We start from the raw sequence: 21,606 nt of genomic DNA, 5'->3' as shown, positions 1-21,606 counted from the left end.
ATCCCTCCCCTTACCATGCCTTATCAGCATGGTTGTGAGGTTGTGAACGTCAAACCCATAGAAATCAGATGAGATCAGGAGAGAAAAGGAGAGGAAAACATGGGAGGGAGAGGGAGGAAAGGAGAAGTTGAGGGAAAAAATGGAAGAAAAGGAAGGGAAGAGGGCCAGGAAAGAGGTAGTGAAAGAAGAAGGAAGGGAAGGAGGAAAGTAGGAAAGAAAAGAAGGAAGGAAGGAAGGAAGGAAGGAAGGAAGGAAGGAAGGAAGGAAGGAAAGAAAGAAGGAAGGAAGGAAAGAAGGAAGGAAGAAGGAAGGAAGGAAGGAAGGAAAGAAGGAAGGAGGGAGGGAGGGAGAAAGAGAGGAAGGAGAAAAGAAAGAGAAAAGGAAGGAGAGAAAGGAAAAAAGAGAAAAGGAGGAAAGCATAGAGAAAGGTAAATGATTTCTCTCAAACTAACCACATTTTTTTTCATCCTACTCAGGAATGATGTCATTGGCAGTTACCTAAGTAGTGGGTTCAGAATGTATACTGACACAAAACTTGATCATAGAAATATATAGTAGTTGCATTCAACATTTGTGTCCTAAGTTTAATGGAATGAAAGTTTAGAAAAATAAGGTTTTATGTCACTTTGACCAGAGAGTATATTTATTTTTTAAAAGATGTGATATAAAAAAATGAAAATCATGTATAAAGAGTAAATGCATATTATGAAATGAAAGATGCCAGTTTGAAAATATAATATGCTTTGTGGTTTTCACAATAGGAAACAAAAACAAACAAAGAAACAGACAAAAAACAATGGTTTTGAGATGAATGAAGTTGGTAAAAACTGGGATTTGGGGATTACTTCTTATGATACAATAAAATGTATTTACTTCATTACTAATTTGTCAGCATTTATAGAAGGTTCAGCACCAAGAGTCCACATAATCATAAACCATATGTTACTGTAACAATGTAGCACACTGGTGCAGAGTATTGACAAGGGGTGTGTGTGTGTGTGTGTGTGTGTGTGTGTGTGTGAATGGAAGGCTATGGTACCATAGCCCACAAGAAGAGAATTGAAGATGAAGGGAACCTTGAATTTTAGGCTGCATCAAATTTCTTTTGCAGTAACCTGGGACGACAAGGGAGAAAGGGGACCAAAAGCAACAACACGTAACATGCTTTTGGTGTTTTGATAGGTATTCCTGTGTATTCCTTTAAGCTGGCTGTATGTGTTTCACATGAATCCTAGAGATTTTCAGTCAAGGAATATGTCTGCGGAGGTCTTTAAGGGGTCATGTTTGAATTCTATCCCATCATTTGTTATTATTTTTTTTTGTTTTGACTGACAAATATATGCATACTGATACTGAATACCATTCTTATTTATACTTTATTGTTTTCCAGTGCACATTGAATAAAATTACATGTTTTCAGGAACTAGCATTGTATGCTCACTTAAGATTGACTTTTCCTTGCGTTGATAGGCAATGCCAAGATAAAGGAAATGATACACATTTATGTAGAAGTGATATTAAACAGGTGTAAGTTTAATTGTATAATGGGAACAATATATGAAAGATTTATGCACATAAAGTCTTGTTATTTAAAAATAGCTTTTCTCTACATTTCTACTTGAAATCTAGTATAGTAATAAACTGAGTATTTGAACAAAAGCTAAATCTTCTTATTATAATTCTTTTTTTTCTTATTTATTGTCAAAGTGATGTACAGAAAGGTTACCGTGTCATACGTTAGGCATTGGATACATTTCTTGTACTGTTGTTGCCTCCTCCCTCATTTCCCTCTCCTCTCTCCCCCTTTCCTTCTACCCTCATGAGTTGTTCAGTTGGTTTACACCAGTTTTGCAAGTATTGCTTTTGTAGTCATTTGTCTTTTTATCCTATGTCTCTCGATTTTGGTATTCCCTTTTACTTTCCTAGTTCTAATACCAGTATATACAGTTTCTAATGTACTCAGATAAGATACAAAGATAGTGCAGGTAAACCACAGGAAAGGGATACAAGAAGATCATCAATAATAGAAGCTATGGTTTCACATAGCACGTTGAAAGTAGTTACAACAGTGATATAACAGTCGTTTCCATAACATGGAGTTCATTTAAGTTAGCATCATCTTATGTGTTCATAAGGGTATAGGTATTGGGCTCTTGTGATCCTCTGCTGTGACTTCCCTAAACCTGTGCTAATTATTCCCTATGAGGGAGACCATAGAGTCCATGTTTCTTTGGGTCTGGCTCACTTCACTTAGTATAATTTTTTCCAAGTCCTTTCATTTCCTTACGAATGGGGCAATGTCATTCTTTCTGATAGAGGCATAAAATTCCATTGTGTACCAACCCCAGATGCCCCTCAGTAGACGAGAGGATCAGGAAAATATGATACATATACACAAAGCTAAATCTTTCTGAATTGGGAATTTTATAAGATCTATTATAACATTTTTATAACATATTATTATAACATATCACTGAAATTTTAAAAAATGTAATTGTTTAGAATTTATTTGATCTAATGACTTCCAGTGTCTCTTTCTCCCTACCATCTCCCTATTTTACTCTTTCTCTCTTTTATCTTAGTGTATATAGATTCTCAGGCACATCTTAATCTATTCATAGTTCCTTTTTTTTTAATCCTGGGGTTGATGTTATTTTGAACAATTTGCTTTCAATCACAATGCTTCTAAAATGCTGCGCCTCTTCAGACCCATGCAGTGATTGTGAAATCAGATTTTCCCTCAATGTAGATTGCTAGACTATGCATTTATTCAACTAATATCCTTGAGAAGCATTCATGAGCTCAAGATTTATGACACAAATATCAACACACAGACCCTGGTTTCAAGAACCTTACTATCAAATGGTAAAGACAGAAAAGTTGTGCTGTCAATTATTATTTGAAATACTAAACATATGAACTAAGTGTGGAGAAGAAATGAAAGTTACACTTGCCTATTATCCAAGAAAACTTGCTATATTTCTGTGCTGAGCATTTTGCTTAGAAAGCTGCCTGTCATTTCTCTCAATGTTTTTTCTTAACATGACAGCTCTGAGTCTCTGGTAGCAGTTCTGCTGTATTTGTGGAAACATTCTTTACTGATTTTTTCACTGTGACAAATGAGAGTGGCTTTCAGAAATAATGCAATCAACAACAAATTTAATCAATCAAGTGAATGAATCTATACTTCTTCTTTAACTGCACCAATTGTATCTGATTAGAGAAGAAAGATTAATACACATGATATGTCTTAGGGAATATATTGTAGGAATTAATTTCTTCACAACTATGAGATTTAGCTAAGGAGTGGGTACTATTTTGCATTGGATGATTGAATGATCAACAAGAACTAGGGGAGACAAGGACAACTTAGAATACATAGCAATTGAACAAAAACCCAAGAATAAACACGAGACCCCATGTCTCAGTGTCATGATTGATAAATTGATAGTGTAGAAAATCTTTAGAAAAAATAGGTGGGCCTATTAGGTCAAAGCTGGCCTTGACCCCAGTCAGTAATTTAGTGATAATAGGAAGAGGAAATTATCTATTAATAGAAGGAGACAAGTTCTTGTACACATTCATGTGTAACCGATAGTCCAGTGTTAACACAGAACAATTCAAAAATCTATATTTCCTATAAAAGGCCTTCAGACTGCTGAAGTGATTGCTGATTATATTTAGCAAACTATATATGATTGTAATTCTTGGAAGTAAAACTCATGTTTTGGCAAGATATCATAAAGTAGAACTACCAAAATAACCATTTGTAAAGGTTAAAAAAAGCAAGTAATGCAGACATTTTTTATATTTTTTGTTTTATTTTCATTTTACAGTTTAAAGAACATTTTGGACAGAATGGTAAGCTAATTCATTGTATTGTAGGCTGAAAGCCAAAATGCCTCTCGGGAGTAACTTAATTTAAATGAATGTAGAAAATTCATAGACGTGTCAGCTGAGACAATAGGAACTTTATGCAATGTACACATAGTGATTATATAAAAGAAAACACTATCATAAGAGTTATATTGAAAGAATTTGCCAATAATATATAATAGCTAATCTTAAAAAGAAAAGTGATATAAAGCTGGGCATCAGGGTTTCTGCCTCGGCCCTATCATCTTAGCAAACTAGGAAAAAGTAAGAGCTGAGGATTTCTGTAGGAAGCCAATTGGAGCAAAAATATGTCTTCAAGACTCCTATTACAATTTACCTGACAAAGCTGGAACTTTAGGTGTGGCTCAAATTGTAGAGAACCAGCCGTGATTGGTAAAGCTGAGCAAGAAAAGGATATATTGAATTCAACCCCAATACTGGCACAGAAAAAGAAAAAATATGATTTGAGTTATTCACTCATAATCCATTGTACTCACTCCTGTGATCAACTATTTAACCAGAGAATAATTATTTCTTACAAGTTAGATATTATTTAGTGTGTGTGTGTGCGTGTGTGCACGCGCGTGTAAAGTTGCTTCGAGTTTTCACTGATATTTTCATGGAATATCAAGCCATTTGAACATATCAGAAAACAATTCAAATAGATTATAAAGATGTCTATAATGAATGCATATACATAGTATCTTATTATGTAAGAATAAGTATAGTGCATTTGGGATAGTTTTATTAAGTATTTTGTGTGTATGCATGATAAATACAAGGAGAAAGTGCAAGCAAGTATAGGAATGGGGCTCATGCAAATTAGTATTTTTAATTTTTTTCTTTGTCTTTTTCTTTCATCAGTTTGAGTGTGCTTGAACTGTAGTTCCAAATGGAAATTTGAAACTAAAGTAAAGACACAGAAATTTCAACCATAATCATAGACTTATATCATGAAAACATAGTTTCATATCTTCCTAAATATAGTTTTATATCTTTATTTGTTGTTTTACAGAATTAAAGTTTTCTTGATATGAGTAATGATTCCTTCAAGTCCATCTTAAGGTTCGAACTGAGGGTCTAGTATTTGGTTAAAAGTATTTACAACTGAGTCACACATGTCCCATTGGGGGCTGGTTATATTTGAAATAGGGTTTGGCTTCATGTCTGGAAGGGTTCCTTGACTACAGTATGCTTACTTTAGATTTCTCATATCCGTGTGGTGACAGACAGGTATCACTCTGAAAATCCTCTGTTGAAATGGAATTCCATGGCCTATTTACATGGGCTCCCTGGAAATATGAAGTTCAGTTTCATCAAGTATGGTTACACTCAAGAATAAGTGTCACACAAACAGATATTTTTATTATGTTCTTCAATTTAAAACAAGTGTAAAAGAGATACTGAATTTTGATGGGGTGGAGGGGTGAAATTGGGGAGAAGGGAAGGTGGGAGAAAAATGTGGGAGAAGGTAACAAGTCTGACAAGAAATGTGCTTACTACCTTACTTATATAACTTCAACCCCTGTGTACATAGCCTTGACAATACATTAAAAATAATCTACATGTTTATGCAACTTTTTATTACATTAAACCTATCTATGTCAATTTTTAAAAATGAAAAATAAAATGTTACTTGTTTTATAAATGTATAAACTGTATTAATGTTGAAAAATATTATGCGAGCTGGGATATAGCTCAATAACAAACTGCTTGCTTAGCAATGCAACATTCTGGTTCCATCCTTTACATAAAAAAGACTATATATATTAATATATGCACACATATATACACATATGTGTACATATATGCATATATGTATACTTATACATAAAATGTGTGTGTATATGTGTGTGTGTAATTAACAAAAAAATGAGGAAAGGGTTTCAGAGTTTAGTTTAGCCAGGCACTGTTGGGTCATGCCTATAATCATAGTTACTCAGGAGGCTGACAAGTGAGGATTGCTGTTTCAAGCCAGCTTAGGCAAGAAAGTCCTTAAAATTCTTATGGCACATTAACCACTAGGAAAACAGTGTGGATCTGTGACTCAAAATGGTAGAGTGCTAGCCTTCAGTAAAAAAGCTGTGGGGCTGTGGCTCAGACCCTGAATTCAACACACACACACACACACACACACACACACGCGCGCGCGCGCGCGCGCGCTCACAATGTTTCTGTCTATGTATGTATCTATAGCCTTTTTTTTTTTTTTTTTTTGGCCAGTCCTGGGGCTTGGACTCAGGGCCTGAGCACTGTCCCTGGCTTCTTTTTGCTCAAGGCTAGCACTCTGCCACTTGAGCCACAGTGCCACTTCTGGCCATTTTCTATATATGTGGTGCTGGGGAATTGAACCCAGGGTCTCATATATACCAGACAAGCACTCTTGCCACTAGGCCATATCCCCAGCCCCCCTGTATGTATCTATCTTTATGCATGTATTTGTATATATACAGATATACACATATAATGAAAGACTGGCTAAGAAGTAATATTTATTATAATATGCAATAATTTTAGAAAGGATTTTGTATTTGAGATTAACCTGAGTTAGCCACATTTTTGTGTACAGAAATGGAAGAACATCATTTAAATTACAGAAAACACTGAGAGGAAATATGTGAAACACAGAATTTTAATGAAACCCAAAGAGAATTTATAGATTATAAAGCTTTTATGTAGTTTGGCATAGGGTAAAATATACTATATGTGAATATTATATTTTACAGAAAAGTAGATTTTTAATTAATGTTAGGAAAATGTTAAACCCTAGGATAAATTTTAATCCAGAATCAGGAGGGGAAGGAGAAAGAAATACTCATTCGCTTTAAAAGAGAAACGTAGTTGATTGACAATGAACTGTTTACAAGAAATAACAAAAGTTCAATTATATTGTTATTAAAATTTGCTCACATCTTTCATAAACCAACAAGCAAGTAAGCTAGAAACATCAGGATTAGAAAGACAAGAGTGAGTTTGATAAACTAGGAATAGGGAAAATATATTAAATTATAAAATAATACTTCATTATACTATAATATAAAAGGATAAAAACAACAAAGGACTACAAAAGCAATACTTAAAAAACCATTTGGTGTAAACCAACTGAACAACTCATGGGGGGAGAGGGGGAGGGAGAGGGGAAATGGGGGGGAATGAGGTAACATATTGTATAAGAAATGTACTCACTGCCTTATGTATGAAACTAATCCCACTGTATACCATTTTGACAATAAATAAGTAATTATTAAGAAAAAAGTGCTATAAAATAACAGGGCCATGAGAGTATACCAGGCAGGACAAAAATCGAAGAGAAAATGAGACACGATGATGGAGACAAATTCTGGGTGAATTATTTGAGTACAACCTTCAATCAAAATGGAACTTCAGCCTTAAAAAATTGCAAGGGTATGAGGGACGAGGTAACAAACAGTACAAGTAATATATCCAATGCCTAACATATGAAACTGTAACCTCTCTGTACATCAGTTTGATAATAAAAATTTGGGAAAAAAAAGAAATTGCAAGGGATTACACCATATAGTTTTGTAATTATTGCTGTTGCATTGTCTCTTTATCCTTTGTCTCTTGATTTTCATATTCCTTTTCCCATCCCTAGTTCCAATACACATATATAAAATATCCAGGGCACTAAAGTCAGTTACAGTGATATCAGGGGTAAAACCACGGGAAATAAATACAAAAGAAAAAGGGCATAATTTCACATGGAATGTTGACAATACCAACAATGATATAACACTTGTTTCCATAACCTGGAGTTGATTTCGCTCAGCATCATCTTATGTGTTCATGTAGACATAACTATTGAGCTATTGTGATCTTCTCTTAGGACTATTTTGTACGAGTACTAATTATTCCCAATGAGAGAAACCGCAGTCTGCACAGCTAATGGGGGGAAGGGAAGAGAAAAATGGGGAGAGGGAGGTGGGGGAAAGATGAGGGAGGAGGTAACAACTTGGATAAGAAGTGTACTCATTGCCTTACGTATGAAACTGTAACCCTTCTGTACATCACTTTGACAATAAAGAAATGAAAGGAAGAAGAAGAAGAAGAAGAAGAAGAAGAAGAAGAAGAAGAAGAAGAAGAAGAAGAAGAAGAAGAAGAAGAAGAAGAAGAAGAAGAAGATGTAAGAGTCAATGTTCCCAAGAACATGGTGACTCAGTGGGAACATAGCCCAAGATGAGATCAGGGAGGGAGTCAAGCAAGAGAATGACTCAAAACTTTTACTAATATAAATGTGATCTTTAAGTCCAATCAGAAGGCATTACATGGTTTAAATAAGATAATTAATTCTCATCCAGGAAGAATTGATAATAGAGAACTAAATTATTAAGCATGGAATTTTTAATTTAAGTGGTGTAAAATATTTTCTGTAAACATTTCAAGGTATTTTGTAAGTGTATTTGTTTACATGCTTTTTAAAAATTACCAATTCAAATGTTCATATTTAAATACATGGTCTATTTAGCATAATAAAGTTACAAAGTAATATGAATAAGTAATACTAAAAACTATAATTCACTAGGAGAGTTTGTGTGCTACATTTCATAGGTGTTTGTGTTTTATAAATTATCTTTTAGCAAAATAGAAGTTTAAAAAAGTGTGCTTTTATAATTCTTGTTAAGGTAACTAATTGCAAAGATATAAAAACTGCTCTCAATTGTAAAAGCTCAAGTAGAAAGGATACATTAAAATTTGTGAAGTTCCTAGTTTTTTAACTTCCTATTTCTCAAGTTAAGGTAAATTTATAAGAAGAGGTGTTTTTGCTGTGCAACTTCCATACATGAAACTCGTGCACATTGAGCAAATACATCCCATTCTGTGTTTTCTTATTTTTCCTTGTGAAAATGTAATAGATTGAAAAGATGTGCTAGAATACTTTTCTTCCATTTTTTTTATAATAATAAATTTTACTCTGTTCAAATATCTAAAACTGTTCAAAATTCACTGGGCATAAATTTTTGGTTCAAAATACTTAAGTATGGAGATAGAATAAGATAAAGCACCTATTACACATAATGGAAAAGGAAAAAAAAGAGGAAATGAAATTACCTCTAAAAAGACATACACAGAATCTCAAAAGAGAGGAACTTTCTATCTTTAAGTCAGTTAATACAGACAGTTACAGTCTGACTATAATAGTTGGCATACTTATTGAACATTACTTTAGTGCATTTTTTACTACTGTCTGCAAAATGTTGGATGTTATGTATATATTCATATATGTATATATAAATATGTGTGTCTATAATTTGCTGAAATAGTAAATATACCTTTTTAAATGGCAAAATTAAACTTCACTTTAGTTTTATAGCACATTTAAGCATTTCACCTAAAGACAAAAGCCATACGTTTGAATAAATATTGATAAATTATACTGGTAATTTGATGACAGTGGTAAGAGAATGAATTTAATTTGTATATTTGAAAAGAATATTTTTGAGAATCACTCTATGAAAGAATACATTTGCACTACTGATGAAATAAGCATTATTCTAAGTATGTGAAGATAGTGTCAGTATTTCTGTTGCTATAGAAAAGAAGCAGAATGCTTACTTTTTTTGTTATTGTTTTATTTTGCACACCAGTTTTAACTGTGGTTAATATATTTTCAGATGACTGTGAATTGCCATCCTTATGTCAGAAATACAATTGAAATAAAAAAGCAGCTAAACATCAAGTATATATATTCTGTTGTTTCTGTGCACTTGGCATTTTATACATAGAAGTCTTAACTTTTATGTCACTCTTTCTTGAATAATCCTAGGAGGATTCAAGGATGCACTCTTAGAGCAACTTTCTGTTATAAAATTATGGAGAAACCTTATATTAAATTCTATTAACATGGAATCCTTTCAAACAACACCCTTGTAATTTCAACACATTTCAAAATAAATGCAGATATATGCAGGTCCTTCTTAAAATATTATTTAAATATTTACACACTAATTAGTTTGAGTAATTTCATGAGTCCATAAGTATCAAGGAGATACTTTTCTAGTAATTATCTCATAGCAAGAGGCAAAAAGTAAAATTGCCTTCAAGAATTGTGTAATGTAATTATTCCTCCAACAACAAAAAGTGGCAATATTATATTTGAAACAAACAAGTAGAGAGACACAGAGAAACTGCTATAAATAGATCAAACTTGTCACCAGTATTTGAGAAGCATTTAATAACTACCTATAAATGCCATTCCTGAAAAAGTACAGGAGACAATTCAGAGTCAATGGAGTAAAAGTTTTGTCTATGTATAGAATTGAATATATAATGACAGTATTTCTTTAACTTGTAAATCTATTTTCTATGAAAATAGTCATAAATCAGAAGAGATAAATTTTCTCAGGTACCCACAGAGTATATAGAAATAGATAGAGAGATATAGACAGATAGATAGATATAGATATAGATATAGATACATGTATATACATATATCTATATGTGTATATACACACATATATATGTTTATGTGTGCATGGTGAGTGTGTGTATACAATGCCTACATATATGTGTGTATATATATACACAAACAGGTTTGACAAGAAAAGGAATACAATTTATACAACATATTTATTATTTGCTGTTCCCAGACTAAAATTCAGGGGTCAAGAATTCTAGTAAAATGAAGTAAGGACATTCATGAATAATTCCTCCACAAATCCACATTTCCCACAACATTTCTTGTATCTTCTTATTCCAAACCATGCTAATTGATCAAACATTCAATCACAGAAATATTCATCTAACAGAAAATTCAATGGACAATAACAACAAACGCCTACTAGCCAAGTGCATGCACCTTACACCTATAATTTCAGTTCCTAAGAAGGCTGATCGATGAGGATCATAATTTCAAGCCTACCTAGGTAGGAAAATATAAGACTCATCTCCAACTAATTACCATAAGGCCGAAATGAAGCATAAGGCCTGAAGTGAAGGTATGGCTCAATGTGAGAGTGCAAGATCTGAGCAAATAAAACACAAACACACACACACACACACACACACACACACACAATGCTGAGATGAGGGCCAATGGAATTATATGGCATTTTAACATGGTCTCAAGTCATTCATCTTGCTCAAATTTTATGGTATTTCTAATACTGGGGGCCTCAGCCTCTCAGAAGCAGTAGCAACTCTCAGTGTTGGAGTCATGTTTGCAGCTATTCTAAAAGCCTTGATTCTGGAGAAATGTCACAATTTGACATGTTTTTCAGCTCTCCAGTGAAGCATTTTAAGTGAGTTTCCTTTCTTCCATTCATGGAGTAGTTCAAACTATGATGAAGGAGGAAGCTGCAGATTGGAGAAAAGAATGTGATGAAATATTTATCTCAGTTAGTTGAAAGTCATGGGCTAAGAAAATAATAAGAGCGTGCTGCATTTTTACTGGCTCATTTCATATTGGAAAATTTAAACTGATTAACTGAACCAGTTAATGTGATTACATGTCATTCTTTCAAGCCAAATCTAGCTGCATGGAGACAAGATTAGAGAAGATGGAGGAATTAACCTAAATTGTGATTTAACTGAGTTTACATTATCAAATAAGAAAAGGAAAGGGAAGTTGAAATCATTAAGCATAAAAGTGATGAAACAGTCTTTCAAGTTCTTTTTAAATTAATATTCAATCTTTGTGACCATGTAGATAAGTCTTCTGAACAATAGGCCATTTGGTTTTTCTTTTCCTGGCTGGACAAATTTATTTGTCATTTTTTAAGAAGATTATAATAAAGTATGGCACAGTTAGCTCAACTCATAATGCTAGCAACTCAAAGAGTTGATATCTGATGGGTGGGAAGTTGAAGTCAGCCAGAACAGAAAAGAAAATGACTGGCAAAAAGCTAAACTGGAAACGAAGTTCTGTGGTAGAGCACCTGTAAAGCAAATAATCCAAACAAACGCAAGTTCTTGGCCTCAAACACTAGTACTAGTGAAAAATAAACAAAAAAAATGATTAAAAACAAAGTTCTAGACAATTATAATTAGCCAAAAGAAGTTTTAAAGTAAAAAAAACAACAACAACAAAAAACAGAACATTTGGAATTGATTTTGGTGCAAGGTGATATATAAGGATCTAGTTTTAGTTTGTTGCATGTGTTGAACCAGTTTTGCCAGCACCAATTGTTAAAGAAGCTATCTTTCTTCCAGACTATTTTTTTAGCTCCTTTATCAAAGATTAAGTAGACATAGTTTTGTGGGTTCATTTCTGGGTCTTCAATCCTGTTCCATTGGTTTTCAGGCCTGTTCCGGTGCCAATACCAAACTGTTTTTATTACTATAGCTTTATAATATAGCTTGAAGTTTGGTATTGAAATTCCAGTTTGTTCATTCTGCTTAGGATTGTTTTTGCTATTCATAGTCTTTTATTGTTCCATATGAATTTCTGGACTGCTTCCTCTATTTCATTAAAAGATGGTGTTGGGATATTAATGGGTATTGTATTGAATTTATAGATAGCCTTTGGCAATATTGCCATTTTGATTATATTAATCCTCCCATATATCACCCTGCACCAAAATCAATTCCAAATGAATCAAAGACCTCGAAATCAAAACAGATACCCTGAAAACACTAAAAGGAGGAGTAGGAGAAACACTTGAGCTCCTCGGCACAGGACGAAACTTCCTCAATAAAGACTCAGAAATGCTACAAATCAAAGAAGGGATGGACAAATGGGACTGCATCAAACTGCAGAGCTTCTGCAGGGCAAAGGATATAGCTTGCAACATAAACAGAAAGCCCAGCAGCCCCACTTTTGGGCATCTACTCCAAAGACCACAAACAAGAACACACTAAAGCCACCAGCACAACAATGTTCATCACAGCACAATTTGTCATAGCTAAAATACGAACCAACACAGATGCCCCTCAGTAGACGAATGGATCAGGAAAATGTGGTATATATACACAATGAAATTTTATGCTTCTATCAGAAAGAATGACATTGCCCCATTCATAAGGAAATGGAGGACTTGGAAAAAATTATACAAACTGAAGTGAGCCAGACCCCAAAAAACATGGACTCTATGGTCTCCCTCATAGGGAATAATTAGCATTGGTTTAGGGAAGTCACAGCAGAGGATCACAAGAGCCCAATAACTATACCCTTATGAACACATAAGATGATGCTAACTTAAATGAACTCCATGTTATGGAAACGACTGTTATATCATTGTTGTAACTACTTTCAACATGATATGTGAAACTGTAGCTTCTATTATTGATGATCTTCTTGTATCCCTTTCCTGTGGTGTACCTGTACTATCTCTGTATCTTATCTAAGTACATTGGAAACTGTATATACTGGTATTAGAACTAGGAAACTGAAAGGGAATACCAAAATCAAGAGACACAGGGTAAAAAAGACAAACGACTACAAAAGCAATACTTGCAAAACTGTTTGGTGTGAATGAACTGAAAGACTCATGGGGGGGGGGAGGGAAAGGGGGAGGGGGAGGGAGGAATGAGGGAGGAGGTAATAAACAGTACAAGACATGTATCCAATGCCTAACGTATGAAACTGTAACCTCTCTGTACATCAGTTTGACAAAAAAATTTAAAAAAATTAAAAGCAGAATATGGAATACACTTTTTCCACAGTTCTAATTACATTTTTTCAATTTTTCTTTGAACTAATATGCAGGAATCTGATACTATTAGTATTCTTTGTGACTTCAAATTAATATTTTTCTAAGTATAGTAGTCATGAGTTCTAAATTTATGACTGCCTCATTCACTCTCTTATTTACTTATATGACTTTTCTCCCAGGGTATATATTTTCTCCACTCGGTAAATATCTTTTTTGAATGAACCAGAATCTTTATTCTAAGTTCTCGATATTATCAATCAGATAAAATGAGTTAAAAGTCTGTAATATGCCTCTGCTAGAGAAATCTGTCACAAATTACATCTAGAGTGCTGACTAGTGACAAAGATGTCCTTTGCAATAACTTCATGTGGAGGATTCAAAAAGAATCAAAAAGTGTATACTTATTTTGAAAGGAAAATTGGATAATGGTGACAATAAAAATAAATTAAAATAATAAAAGTTTTGTCCCCCCTGCTAGACTGCTATTAACATAAGGGCTATTAATTTCAAATAAGCAAAGCCAATTGTCATACAGCTATAACAAAAATGTAAAAATAGAAGGAACTTATTAAATGTAATTTCATCATAAGGACCCCTATATTGGATTTGTAATGTCAGTCAATTTAAGGTAGGTCAAAGTTAAGACATCAGAATGTTCCCCTAATGTGAAAAGGAGCTGCATACCTCAACAATCATAGACTTTATATTGCTTTTGTCCCTGGAAAATATCAATTTTGCTACCACATAAAGTTTTAATGAACACAAGCTGGGAAAAAGAAACAGCACCAGGTTATTCCCACCACAGCCACACTGAGTAGTATAATTATTGTCATGATTTTAACTATAATGAGGAAATATGTGAATAGGCATGTACACTATCATACTGCTTTGTGGAGGTAGAATTGATAGCTCCAACACTTGAATGCAGGTAGTTTTATTCCAAAATCCTTTCTTAAACTTTCATGTTTTCTTTCTGCTTGCTAAGCACATTTCCATTTAAAAGGAAGAACATGTGAAAAAAAGGCGTAATATTTACCAAATTCACCGTTTCCTCCTGAATGATGTATGTGCTTAACTTGTCACTTTTGAGCAAGTAAAATAATCTCTTCATATATAAATATTTCTATTTTTGAATCAAGTATATGAAATACATTTTCTACTTTGATTCCAAAAGAATTTTAAATGTATAATCAGTTGCTTAGGCATAGGAATGTTTAAGTCATCTAACAATTTGGATGAAAAGAAATGAAAAAAATAGAGCAGTTGTCAAAACTTGTAAGGCTATCTATTTGTCTATCTATCTACCTACCTATCTCCTACATTTTAATATATATTGAAATAGAATAAAAAGTAAACAATTAAAATAAGTGAAAATTTAAAACAATAATTTATGGTAGAATTTGGATGGAGGAACCTATATTACGTCATTATATATTAGTATTATGATTAAAAAGATTAATTATAAATATTTTGCAGTATTTACCATTTGTCATGGCTTTTGGTGATCAATAGTAGGTGCCATGTATTTTCTCATGCCACCCTGCCAAGGTGTGCTTTTTCACAAAAGTTCCTAACAACCATAGAGGAAATCCTCCTGAAATGTTAGCCAAAATACACATCTCTTTCTAAGTTGCTTGTATAGTATTCTGTTTCAGTAAGGGAAAACACAGACAGATGTAAGCAGTGCACACATTTTAAACTTTGCTTATCTTTGCTTCATATTCTGAACTTTTCAGTTTTTAAATCGAATACAGTGTCCAGTTATGTAAACATCTACTCATTTAATATTTTTCTTCTTTAAGACTCTTAGGAACACATTGATATTGAATCAGAGATTATCTGATTCTCAAGCTCAGTTTTCATTAGGGCTGAATGATGGGAAATGCTATGAGTTGAAAATACAAGAGAAACGTATCACATATGATGATTTTTTTATTATTTATACTTGCAATTGAAAAAATGAATGCTGATGCTGTTAAAATTGACAAAAGTGATAAAGTTGATAAAATAAAAATCATAATTAAATGGTCCAGTTATTTCTGAAAATATAGAAGTGAATTTATACCTATCAGTAAAACTTAAGCATTATAAGTATAGGACTTATCCAATAAAAGTTTTGGAATATTTTCCTTTTGTCAGGCTTGTTTGTGATCGATGGTAGTCAATGAAAAATCACAAATCACATAGAGCAAAAATATACAATAAATGATATTTGCCAAGATTATTATTACTGTTATTATTAATTATTTTATTGGTGTCAGTTTTGTAGCTTCAACTTAAGGCCTAGTTGCTGTGCCTGAGCTTCTTCACTCAAAGTTAGCACTTTACCAATTTGAGGCACAGTACCATATCCTGTTTTCTGGTGGTTCAATGGAGGTAAGAGTCTTATAGGCTTTCCTTCCCAGGCTGGCTTTGAAGCAGGATCCTCACATCTCTGTTTCCTGAGTAGCTAGGATTACAGGGGTGAGCCACTAGGGTCTGGTCAAAATTATTAATATGCACTGTGTCCAGCTGTTTGTTTTCCTCTAGGAAAACTTGAAAATTGATAAATATATGTCAATATTAATGTTTTTTTTTAATATCCTGCATTATGAGTGATGGATGAGATCCTATTGGTTGCTACTTCATTGAGAAGGGGTTAAATGATTCTGTAAAACTTCTTTTGCTTTGTCATAAAGCTTTAAAATAATCTTGTATGATATGTAAGAATGCTTAAAATAAATCTCTCATTAACCAGATAGTATAGGATATGATGGGAGTATATTTAAATATCTGTTCAAGATCCAATCAAGCTACCAGACAGAGAAAGTAATAGATAAGTACCATCTGGGATCATACGGAGATAGTGAACTTTTAATTAAATCTAACTCTTCACTCTTCATTATCTTGAGAGCTCATTTGTTGGATGGTCTTAAAATAGCTTGCTATTTTCTATATAAAGGAGTTTTCAAAAACATTGATCCCGGGCTGGTAATATGGCCTAGTTACAAGAGTGCTTGCCTCTTATACATGAAGTCCTGGGTTCGATTCCTCAGCGCCACATATATAGAAAAAGGCCAGAAGTGGCCCTGTGGCTCAAGCAGCAGAGTGCTAGCCTTGAGCAAAAAAAGAAGCCAGGGACAGTGCTCAGGCCTTGAGTTGAAGCCCCAGGACTGGAGAAAAACAAAACAAAACATTGATCCCTACAGAATTTTGTGGACACTCAGCAGAGCATTAAAAACACAAGTGAAAATATTGCTCTTTATGTAATAAAAATTATAGTGTGTTGTTCACTTACTTATTTAGAAAACATTGTTCTCTTAATAGTAGTTTTTGCTTTCTTTGGTTTATATTTTTATTATCTTGTTTTCTTCAAATATACTCTGGATACTTAGATTATTTCTAAAATGATTTTTTTTACATTTGTTACTGTCACACATCACTAACTATTCTTCGTCTCTTAATGAGAAATTGGTACTCCAACATAATAGAAGATTTATTGCCTATCAATGAGACTACATATAGAAATATGACGCTTTTGAAAAATCTGCTGAGGTCACCTGTTTTGTCAGTAATAGAAGCAGTGTTAGTTTACCTCAGACAATTCCCTCCCTATAGCCTTACATATTAGTGAACAATGATGTAGATTGTGATAACAGTGCTTCATCTTACGATGAATAGACCTAACTGAATGCATAAGTAGCAGGAGAATTTTAAAGTGTTTTGATTAATATCATAGGTAATAATTTTCACTTGTCAAATGTTTTTCAATATTATATAGTATAAGGAATATCCCTACTGATACATGGGGAGAGCTCATTTCTTTGAATGTGTTTTCTACTATTTTTCTTTTTTTTTAACATTTTAAACACAGATTTATTTGTGCCTAATCCTATTGACAGAATTACTGGTGTGGTCCTGCTCTGGTGACTCATGCCTGTAATCCTAGAACTCAGGAAGCTGAGTTCTGAGAACAGTTTGAGGCTAGTTTGGGCAGAAAAGTCCCTGCAACTATTCGCTCCAAAAACTCAAAATTGAGAGACAAAGGCCATAAAGAAAAACCATTCCAAAAGCAATACTTACAAAACCATTTGGTGTAAATAAACTGAGAAGGAAAGGGGGAGGAGGGAGATGGGGGGGGGGGGAAATGCGGGAGGCGGTAACAAGTTGAACAAGAAATGTACTCACTGCCTTACATATGAATCTGTAACTGTTCTGTGCCAAACTTTGACAATAAAGAAAAAAACAAACACTTAAAATGGAGCACTGGTTCAAGTTGTAGAATGCTAACCTTGAGAACAAAATCTCAGGGACAGTGCTTACTGTCAGATCCAGAACAGGCAAGAAGTTAATTATTAGATAAATAACATAATAAAAACTGTGCCTTGAAATTTTATATTTAATTATTTTTACTAGCTGTTAAACAGCATCATATCTTTTCTGAAGATTTAACACAATTATTTTTATGCCTTGTTCAGTTATTAGATATTTCTAATATTTAATTAGGTTTTTTTACATTCAAGAGTTAGCCAAAAGAACATGTTTAGAAGACGTGAAGACCAATGAATATTCTCAATTATCAGCTTTGTCAATGATTGTTAAGGCTTTGGGAAATCTATTTAACATCTGTGTACAAATTTTCTTCATTGGAGATGAAATGTAGACATAACAGGTTTAGGAGGAATGATACAACTAAGGACACATAGCATCTAGTGCTTAGTGGATGTTTCTCAGTAAGTTTTATTGATAGCATATTATTATTTATTATTCTTGCTATCATTTTAGTGTTTGGTGTAGATTTTGGGAAAAAAATTTTATTGACTTCCTATTTTTGTTGTAATTAATCACTACAAGTATAATGACTTATAAAACCTGTTTATTATTGTAATGAATGGTAGGTTAAAGTCCTATGTAATTGTCCCTGGGCTAAAGGCAACCTGTAACCATCAGGGTTCTTTCTAAAGTTTCTATGAAGGATCCATGTCCTTTTTTTGTTAATTTTTTGTTTCTTTTCATTCTTATTAATTATTATTATTGTTGCTATTGTTATTATTATTGCTTTGCATCTAGTGTTGCCTTCCAGTCTTGAGTCCTCACTGTCTGTCTGGGTAGATCTTTCTCCCAACACGGCGTTTTCAACTTTCCTCTTTCTTACCCAGGACTTACACTTTTAACATCTTGTGAATATTTCAAGTCCACTTGGGAAATCCAAAATAATATTTGTATTTTAAAATCAGATGATTATTGACCTTATTTCTCTGTACAAACATATTTTCCCTTTCCTTTCTTCCCCCCCCAACATTATTGTTGTTTTAGAGGTGATATACAGCAGTTACTTATACATACATGAGGAAATAAGTAGATTTCTTTTTGCATAATGCCATTTGTTCGCTCATTCTCTCCCATGCCCTCCCTCCCCTGTCCACACATGACTTCCTTACTTCACTTTCATCAATGTCCTGTGCACCCAGTGTTCACTGTTTCACGTTTTCATCCTGCTTTTTCTTCTGAGTCAGTGCCCCCTCCCTATCCTCCCACAGATGTGGATGTGATTGCACCATATATTAGGTAAAGAATATGTAGTCAGCAAAGTAGAAAACAAAAACAAATTAAGAAAAAAAGTGCTTGGTTTCTATATCTAGGGAGTGTGTTTCAGTGTGTATATTATTTTATAAACATATGAGGTGGCACTTGGGTACTTTCCTTTTTGGGGGCAGTATAACAGTACAACATATTAAGTTGTGTTTACTGAAACTCCATTAAGAAGTTTATCCTGATACTAAGGAATTAACTGAGGGAGTTATTTTTGGTGACAAATGCATTGTCACTTTGGCTATGTCTCCCAACTCCTCTTATTTTTATATTGCTCTTAGGTATCTTAGGTATAGTTTTACTAATTTGGCCTAAACTAGCTTTGCATTTGCTATTCTCCTGTCTGTGCTATCCAAAATCTGGGTTTACAGATGTGTAACATTACTACTAATAGGAAACAACATTCCTTTGCATCTTGACAGATTAACAATACCATTGAGTCATTTTACTAACACATTCTAGCTTTTATTTTCATTCATGTTGCCCTTTCATTGTAATGAGTAACTGTAATGTGGACACATTAACTTCCACAATAAATTTATCATGACAAAATAATAAAATATGTTTATGCTTTGCTTAACTCTGTTGGGATTTTTATCATTAAAATTCAGTCATTCACAAATTGACAGTAGATTTAGAAGGGGAACGGAATGTTTAGCTTTTTACTAAAGAAATTATAATAAATAAGGTGAACTAATGAATGCAAATCTTATGTGATTTTCACTTTAGATCATAGGCTTCTACATTTCCTCTTTAATTCTGGTTAGTTTTCATTATTCTATGTATTAAGAGTTACTGTTTCGGGGCTGGGAATATGGCCTAGTGGTAGAGTGCTTGCCTCGTATTCATGAAGCCCTGGGTTCGATTCCCCAGCACCACATATACAGAAATGGCCAGAAGTGGCACTGTGGCTCAAGTGGTAGAGCGCTAACCTTGATCAAAAAGAAGCCAGGGACAGTGCTCAGGCCCTGAGTTCAAGCCCCAGGACTGGCCAGAAAAAAGAAAAAAAAGAGTTACTGTTTCAATTATTTCTTCAGCTACTAGCATTTTGAAGTAGGCCTTTTTGTGCTCTGCTTGTTTGTCTGACACTCTACCACTAGAGGCACACCTCCAACCTAACATTTTACTGCTGTTTTAGAGAGGGTCTTATATGGACTTTTCTATTCCAGCTGGCCATTAACCACCATCCTCCATATTTTAGTTTTCTCAGTATGTAGTACTGTAAGTGTGAGACATTGATGGAGGTCTTCAATAATTTTCTTAAAAGGGATCTCATTAAATAGTTCCAAGTCACTTTAGCTACATGAATGAATCTCTGTTTCTGTACAGATATAGATGATATAAATATAGATGTAGATATAGATATATCCTCTTCTTCTCAATCTGGGTTAATAACTGGATATTTTAAGGCAAAATTTCAAGTACATAATTTAATTAGTGCAAAATATTAGGGGATTAAGATCTACAATGTTTCCTCTTAGTGATTTGAACTTAAATCTATTCCTAAATAATATTTTTTAATTGTTTATATCAATTACATTCAAGAAATCTGATTGAGATTTTATGCATTCAATTACAGAAAATATTCAATGGAAAAATAAATGATAATACCAAATATTTAAGTAGTTAATAATTGCAATGAGTTACAATGAGTTTTTTATATTGGTTAGATCATTGAGTGAATTAATAAACCATGTAAAGTCTGTTTTTTCATTATCTGGATTTTATAAGTGTGGACTTACTATAGTAGAATTTAGTTTAACTCAAGCTAAAAATAAAGCAGTTAAATGCTGACTTAATATAAGAAATATTTTCCAATGCTGTTACCTAAAGTATTTGACTTCTAGAATAAGATCTGCTGATTTCTGTATACATAATCTGGGCAAGGAACCATTGTTACTCTAAATAAATGATGATATTTTTATACGTGGTTTCTATGAGTATTTTTCACCATCAATAAAGACAGGTACTTATATGCAGTGATTTTAACACATATATGATAACTTCTGATTCATTCCTGTTTTATGGTCCACTGGTAAGCTATAATAATATAACTAAATTAAAAACCATGAAAGTTTGTTCAACACTTTTCATTTTGTATCAGTAAAATGACTTGCTACTTATTGTTTATATGTATTTTTTGCACAATAAAAATAAAGTGCTTTGTCTTCTCCAGCACTTTTTTTTTTCCTTTGTGTTGCGTTAGAGTTGTTTTCACTTTAGGAAACCTAGATGCAATTATTTTGAAAGTACCACCAATTAATTTCTTTCTTTCTTTCTTTCTTTCTGTGTGTTTTTTTTTTTTTTGGTTTAGCATAAGGAATTAATTCTGTGTGTGTGTGTGTGTGTGTGTGTGTGTGTGTGTGTGTGTGTGTGTGTGTGTGTGTGTTTGCCAGTCCTTGGCCTTGGACTCAGGGCCTGAGCACTGTCCCTGGCTTCATTTTTGCTCAAGGCTAGCACTCTGCCAATTGAGCCACAGAGCCACCTCTGGCCATTTTCTAAATATGTGGTGCTGAGGAATCGAACCCAGGGCTTCATGTATATGAGG

Source organism: Perognathus longimembris, chromosome 11 (assembly GCF_023159225.1).
Source record: "Perognathus longimembris pacificus isolate PPM17 chromosome 11, ASM2315922v1, whole genome shotgun sequence".
In the NCBI taxonomy this organism is placed as follows: domain Eukaryota; kingdom Metazoa; phylum Chordata; class Mammalia; order Rodentia; family Heteromyidae; genus Perognathus; species Perognathus longimembris.
The sequence above is the reverse complement of the archived record's forward strand: the minus strand, read 5'-3'. Positions refer to the sequence as shown.